Below are 5,000 nucleotides of genomic sequence, written 5' to 3'. Positions count from 1 at the left end.
CGGCGAGGGGAGACCCCATTGGATTTCTAGTCCATCGCCTTAACCACTCGGCCACAACAACTCCACCTGCAGTGCTTGGTGCTAATTTTAGCAGCTAAGAATGATAATGCTAACATTAGCAGCAAAGCTTGAACCAATAAACATAGCTAACTTTAAAAAATTCACTTCGTTGTTGGCAGGATTCGAACCTGCGAGGGGAGACCCCATTGGATTTCTAGTCCATCGCCTTAACCACTCGGCCACAACAACTCCACCTGCAGTGCTTGGTGCTAATTTTAGCAGCTAAGAATGATAATGCTAACATTAGCAGCAAAGCTTGAACCAATAAACATAGCTAACTTTACAAAATTCACTTCGTTGTTGGCAGGATTCGAACCTGCGAGGGGAGACCCCAATGGATTTCTAGTCCATCGCCTTAACCACTCGGCCACAACAACTCCATCTGTTATATTCTGTGCTAATTTTAGCAGTTAACAATGATAATGCTAACATTAGCAGCATTGCTTGAACCAATAAACATAGCTAACTTTACAAAATTCACTTCGTTGTTGGCAGGATTCGAACCTGCAAGGGGAGACCCCAATGGATTTCTAGTCCATCGCCTTAACAACTCCATCCGTTATATTCTGTGCTAATTTTAGCAGTTAACAATGATAATGCTAACATTAGCAGCATAGCTTGAACCAATAAACATAGCTAACTTTACAAAATTCACTTCGTTGTTGGCAGGATTCGAACCTGCGAGGGGAGACCCCAATGGATTTCAAGTCCATCGCCTTAACCACTCGGCCACAACAACTCCATCTGTGGTATTCTGTGCTGATTTTAGCAGCTAACAATGATAATGCTAACATTAGCAGCATTGCTTGAACCAATAAACATAGCTAACTTTACAAAATTCACTTCGTTGTTGGCAGGATTCGAACCTGCGAGGGGAGACCCCAATGGATTTCTAGTCCATCGCCTTAACCACTCGGCCACAACAACTCCACCTGCAGTGCTTGGTGCTAATTTTAGCAGCTAAGAATGATAATGCTAACATTAGCAGCAAAGCTTGAACCAATAAACATAGCTAACTTTACAAAATTCACTTCGTTGTTGGCAGGATTCGAACCTGCGAGGGGAGACCCCAATGGACTTCTAGTCCATCGCCTTAACCACTCGGCCACAACAACTCCATCCGTTATATTCTATGCTAATTTTAGCAGTTAACAATGATAATGCTAACATTAGCAGCATTGCTTGAACCAATAAACATAGCTAACTTTACAAAATTCACTTCGTTGTTGGCAGGATTCGAACTTGCGAGGGGAGACCCCAATGGATTTCAAGTCCATTGCCTTAACCACTCGGCCACAACAACTCCATCTGTGGTATTCTGTGCTGATTTTAGCAGCTAACAATGATAATGCTAACATTAGCAGCATTGCTTGAACCAATAAACATAGCTAACTTTACAAAATTCACTTCGTTGTTGGCAGGATTCGAACCTGCGAGGGGAGACCCAATGGATTTCTAGTCCATCGCCTTAACCACTCGGCCACAACAACTCCATCTGTGATGCTCGGTGCTAATTTTAGCAGCTAACAATGATAATGCTAACATTAGCAGCAAAGCTTGAACCAATAAACATAGCTAACTTTACAAAATTCACTTCGTTGTTGGCAGGATTCGAACCTGCGAGGGGAGACCCCAATGGATTTCTAGTCCATCGCCTTAACCACTCGGCCACAACAACTCCATCTGTTATATTCTGTGCTAATTTTAGCAGTTAACAATGATAATGATAACATTAGCAGCATTGCTTGAACCAATAAACATAGCTAACTTTACAAAATTCACTACGTTGTTGACAGGATTCGAACCTGCGAGGGGAGACCCCAATGGATTTCAAGTCCAACGCCTTAACCACTCGGCCACAACAACTCCATCTGTGGTATTCTGTGCTGATTTTAGCAGCTAACAATGATAATGCTAACATCAGCAGCAAAGCTTGAACCAATAAACATAGCTAACTTTACAAAATTCACTTCGTTGTTGGCAGGATTCGAACCTGCGAGGGGAGACCCCAATGGATTTCTAGTCCACCGCCTTAACCACTCGGCCACAACAACTCCATCTGTGGTGTTTGGTGCTAATTTTAGCAGCTAACAATGATAATGCTAACATTAGCAGCAAAGCTTGAACCAATAAACATAGCTAACTTTACAAAATTCACTTCGTTGTTGGCAGGATTCGAACCTGCGAGGGGAGACCCCAATGGATTTCTAGTCCATCGCCTTAACAACTCCATCCGTTATATTCTGTGCTAATTTTAGCAGTTAACAATGATAATGCTAACATTAGCAGCATAGCTTGAACCAATAAACATAGCTAACTTTACAAAATTCACTTCGTTGTTGGCAGGATTCGAACCTGCGAGGGGAGACCCCAATGGATTTCAAGTCCATCGCCTTAACCACTTGGCCACAACAACTCCATCTGTGGTATTCTGTGCTGATTTTAGCAGCTAACAATGATAATGCTAACATTAGCAGCATTGCTTGAACCAATAAACATAGCTAACTTTACAAAATTCACTTCGTTGTTGGCAGGATTCGAACCTGCGAGGGGAGACCCCAATGGATTTCTAGTCCATCGCCTTAACCACTCGGCCACAACAACTCCACCTGCAGTGCTTGGTGCTAATTTTAGCAGCTAAGAATGATAATGCTAACATTAGCAGCAAAGCTTGAACCAATAAACATAGCTAACTTTACAAAATTCACTTCGTTGTTGGCAGGATTCGAACCTGCGAGGGGAGACCCCAATGGATTTCTAGTCCATCGCCTTAACCACTCGGCCACAACAACTCCATCCGTTATATTCTATGCTAATTTTAGCAGTTAACAATGATAATGCTAACATTAGCAGCATTGCTTGAACCAATAAACATAGCTAACTTTACAAAATTCACTTCGTTGTTGGCAGGATTCGAACTTGCGAGGGGAGACCCCAATGGATTTCAAGTCCATTGCCTTAACCACTCGGCCACAACAACTCCATCTGTGGTATTCTGTGCTGATTTTAGCAGCTAACAATGATAATGCTAACATTAGCAGCATTGCTTGAACCAATAAACATAGCTAACTTTACAAAATTCACTTCGTTATTGGCAGGATTCGAACCTGCGAGGGGAGACCCAATGGATTTCTAGTCCATCGCCTTAACCACTCGGCCACAACAACTCCATCTGTGATGCTCGGTGCTAATTTTAGCAGCTAACAATGATAATGCTAACATTAGCAGCAAAGCTTGAACCAATAAACATAGCCAACTTTACAAAATTCACTTCGTTGTTAGCAGGATTCGAACCTGCGAGGGGAGACCCCAATGGATTTCAATTCCATCGCCTTAACCACTCGGCCACAACAACTCCATCTGTCATATTCTGTGCTAATTTTAGCAGTTAACAATGATAATGCTAACATTAGCAGCAAAGCTTGAACCAATAAACATAGCTAACTTTACAAAATTCACTTCGTTGTTGGCAGGATTCGAACCTGCGAGGGGAGACCCCAATGGATTTCTAGTCCATCGCCTTAACCACTCGGCCACAACAACTCCATCTGTGATGCTCAGTGCTAATTTTAGCAGCTAACAATGATAATGCTAACATTAGCAGCAAAGCTTGAACCAATAAACATAGCTAACTTTACAAAATTCACTTCGTTGTTGGCAGGATTCGAACCTGCGAGGGGAGACCCCAATGGATTTCTAGTCCATCGCCTTAACCACTCGGCCACAACAACTCCATCTGTTATATTCTGTGCTAATTTTAGCAGTTAACAATGATAATGATAACATTAGCAGCATTGCTTGAACCAATAAACATAGCTAACTTTACAAAATTCACTACGTTGTTGACAGGATTCGAACCTGCGAGGGGAGACCCCAATGGATTTCAAGTCCAACGCCTTAACCACTCGGCCACAACAACTCCATCTGTGGTATTCTGTGCTGATTTTAGCAGCTAACAATGATAATGCTAACATCAGCAGCAAAGCTTGAACCAATAAACATAGCTAACTTTACAAAATTCACTTCGTTGTTGGCAGGATTCGAACCTGCGAGGGGAGACCCCAATGGATTTCTAGTCCACCGCCTTAACCACTCGGCCACAACAACTCCATCTGTGGTGTTTGGTGCTAATTTTAGCAGCTAACAATGATAATGCTAACATTAGCAGCAAAGCTTGAACCAATAAACATAGCTAACTTTACAAAATTCACTTCGTTGTTGGCAGGATTCGAACCTGCGAGGGGAGACCCCAATGGATTTCTAGTCCATCGCCTTAACAACTCCATCCGTTATATTCTGTGCTAATTTTAGCAGTTAACAATGATAATGCTAACATTAGCAGCATAGCTTGAACCAATAAACATAGCTAACTTTACAAAATTCACTTCGTTGTTGGCAGGATTCGAACCTGCGAGGGGAGACCCCAATGGATTTCAAGTCCATCGCCTTAACCACTCGGCCACAACAACTCCATCTGTGGTATTCTGTGCTGATTTTAGCAGCTAACAATGATAATGCTAACATTAGCAGCATTGCTTGAACCAATAAACATAGCTAACTTTACAAAATTCACTTCGTTGTTGGCAGGATTCGAACCTGCGAGGGGAGACCCCAATGGATTTCTAGTCCATCGCCTTAACCACTCGGCCACAACAACTCCACCTGCAGTGCTTGGTGCTAATTTTAGCAGCTAAGAATGATAATGCTAACATTAGCAGCAAAGCTTGAACCAATAAACATAGCTAACTTTACAAAATTCACTTCGTTGTTGGCAGGATTCGAACCTGCGAGGGGAGACCCCAATGGATTTCTAGTCCATCGCCTTAACCACTCGGCCACAACAACTCCATCCGTTATATTCTATGCTAATTTTAGCAGTTAACAATGATAATGCTAACATTAGCAGCATTGCTTGAACCAATAAACATAGCTAACTTTAC

The 5,000-nt window shown here is 42.3% G+C and overlaps 1 protein-coding gene and 22 non-coding genes across 33 annotated transcripts in view; all 23 read right to left on the bottom strand.

Moving 5' to 3' along the window:
- cfap74 (cilia and flagella associated protein 74) overlaps positions 1-5,000 on the bottom strand; it is a 184,420-nt gene that overhangs the window by 11,967 nt on the left and 167,453 nt on the right. The window lies entirely within an intron of this gene.
- Positions 168-249, bottom strand: trnas-aga (transfer RNA serine (anticodon AGA)). The gene has a single exon. It is a non-coding gene; the product is annotated as a tRNA-Ser (tRNA).
- Positions 356-437, bottom strand: trnas-aga (transfer RNA serine (anticodon AGA)). The gene has a single exon. It is a non-coding gene; the product is annotated as a tRNA-Ser (tRNA).
- trnas-uga (transfer RNA serine (anticodon UGA)) lies at positions 718-799 on the bottom strand. Its single transcript has one exon. It is a non-coding gene; the product is annotated as a tRNA-Ser (tRNA).
- Positions 906-987, bottom strand: trnas-aga (transfer RNA serine (anticodon AGA)). The gene has a single exon. It is a non-coding gene; the product is annotated as a tRNA-Ser (tRNA).
- On the bottom strand, positions 1,282-1,363 carry trnas-uga (transfer RNA serine (anticodon UGA)). Its single transcript has one exon. It is a non-coding gene; the product is annotated as a tRNA-Ser (tRNA).
- Positions 1,470-1,550, bottom strand: trnas-aga (transfer RNA serine (anticodon AGA)). Its single transcript has one exon. It is a non-coding gene; the product is annotated as a tRNA-Ser (tRNA).
- Positions 1,657-1,738, bottom strand: trnas-aga (transfer RNA serine (anticodon AGA)). The gene has a single exon. It is a non-coding gene; the product is annotated as a tRNA-Ser (tRNA).
- trnas-uga (transfer RNA serine (anticodon UGA)) lies at positions 1,845-1,926 on the bottom strand. Its single transcript has one exon. It is a non-coding gene; the product is annotated as a tRNA-Ser (tRNA).
- Positions 2,033-2,114, bottom strand: trnas-aga (transfer RNA serine (anticodon AGA)). The gene has a single exon. It is a non-coding gene; the product is annotated as a tRNA-Ser (tRNA).
- On the bottom strand, positions 2,395-2,476 carry trnas-uga (transfer RNA serine (anticodon UGA)). Its single transcript has one exon. It is a non-coding gene; the product is annotated as a tRNA-Ser (tRNA).
- On the bottom strand, positions 2,583-2,664 carry trnas-aga (transfer RNA serine (anticodon AGA)). Its single transcript has one exon. It is a non-coding gene; the product is annotated as a tRNA-Ser (tRNA).
- On the bottom strand, positions 2,771-2,852 carry trnas-aga (transfer RNA serine (anticodon AGA)). Its single transcript has one exon. It is a non-coding gene; the product is annotated as a tRNA-Ser (tRNA).
- Positions 2,959-3,040, bottom strand: trnas-uga (transfer RNA serine (anticodon UGA)). The gene has a single exon. It is a non-coding gene; the product is annotated as a tRNA-Ser (tRNA).
- Positions 3,147-3,227, bottom strand: trnas-aga (transfer RNA serine (anticodon AGA)). The gene has a single exon. It is a non-coding gene; the product is annotated as a tRNA-Ser (tRNA).
- trnas-uga (transfer RNA serine (anticodon UGA)) lies at positions 3,334-3,415 on the bottom strand. Its single transcript has one exon. It is a non-coding gene; the product is annotated as a tRNA-Ser (tRNA).
- Positions 3,522-3,603, bottom strand: trnas-aga (transfer RNA serine (anticodon AGA)). Its single transcript has one exon. It is a non-coding gene; the product is annotated as a tRNA-Ser (tRNA).
- trnas-aga (transfer RNA serine (anticodon AGA)) lies at positions 3,710-3,791 on the bottom strand. Its single transcript has one exon. It is a non-coding gene; the product is annotated as a tRNA-Ser (tRNA).
- Positions 3,898-3,979, bottom strand: trnas-uga (transfer RNA serine (anticodon UGA)). Its single transcript has one exon. It is a non-coding gene; the product is annotated as a tRNA-Ser (tRNA).
- Positions 4,086-4,167, bottom strand: trnas-aga (transfer RNA serine (anticodon AGA)). Its single transcript has one exon. It is a non-coding gene; the product is annotated as a tRNA-Ser (tRNA).
- Positions 4,448-4,529, bottom strand: trnas-uga (transfer RNA serine (anticodon UGA)). The gene has a single exon. It is a non-coding gene; the product is annotated as a tRNA-Ser (tRNA).
- trnas-aga (transfer RNA serine (anticodon AGA)) lies at positions 4,636-4,717 on the bottom strand. The gene has a single exon. It is a non-coding gene; the product is annotated as a tRNA-Ser (tRNA).
- Positions 4,824-4,905, bottom strand: trnas-aga (transfer RNA serine (anticodon AGA)). Its single transcript has one exon. It is a non-coding gene; the product is annotated as a tRNA-Ser (tRNA).

Source organism: Stigmatopora argus, chromosome 1 (genome assembly GCF_051989625.1).
Source record: "Stigmatopora argus isolate UIUO_Sarg chromosome 1, RoL_Sarg_1.0, whole genome shotgun sequence".
Taxonomy (NCBI): Eukaryota; Metazoa; Chordata; class Actinopteri; order Syngnathiformes; family Syngnathidae; genus Stigmatopora; species Stigmatopora argus.
The sequence above is the reverse complement of the archived record's forward strand: the minus strand, read 5'-3'. Positions and strand labels throughout refer to the sequence as shown.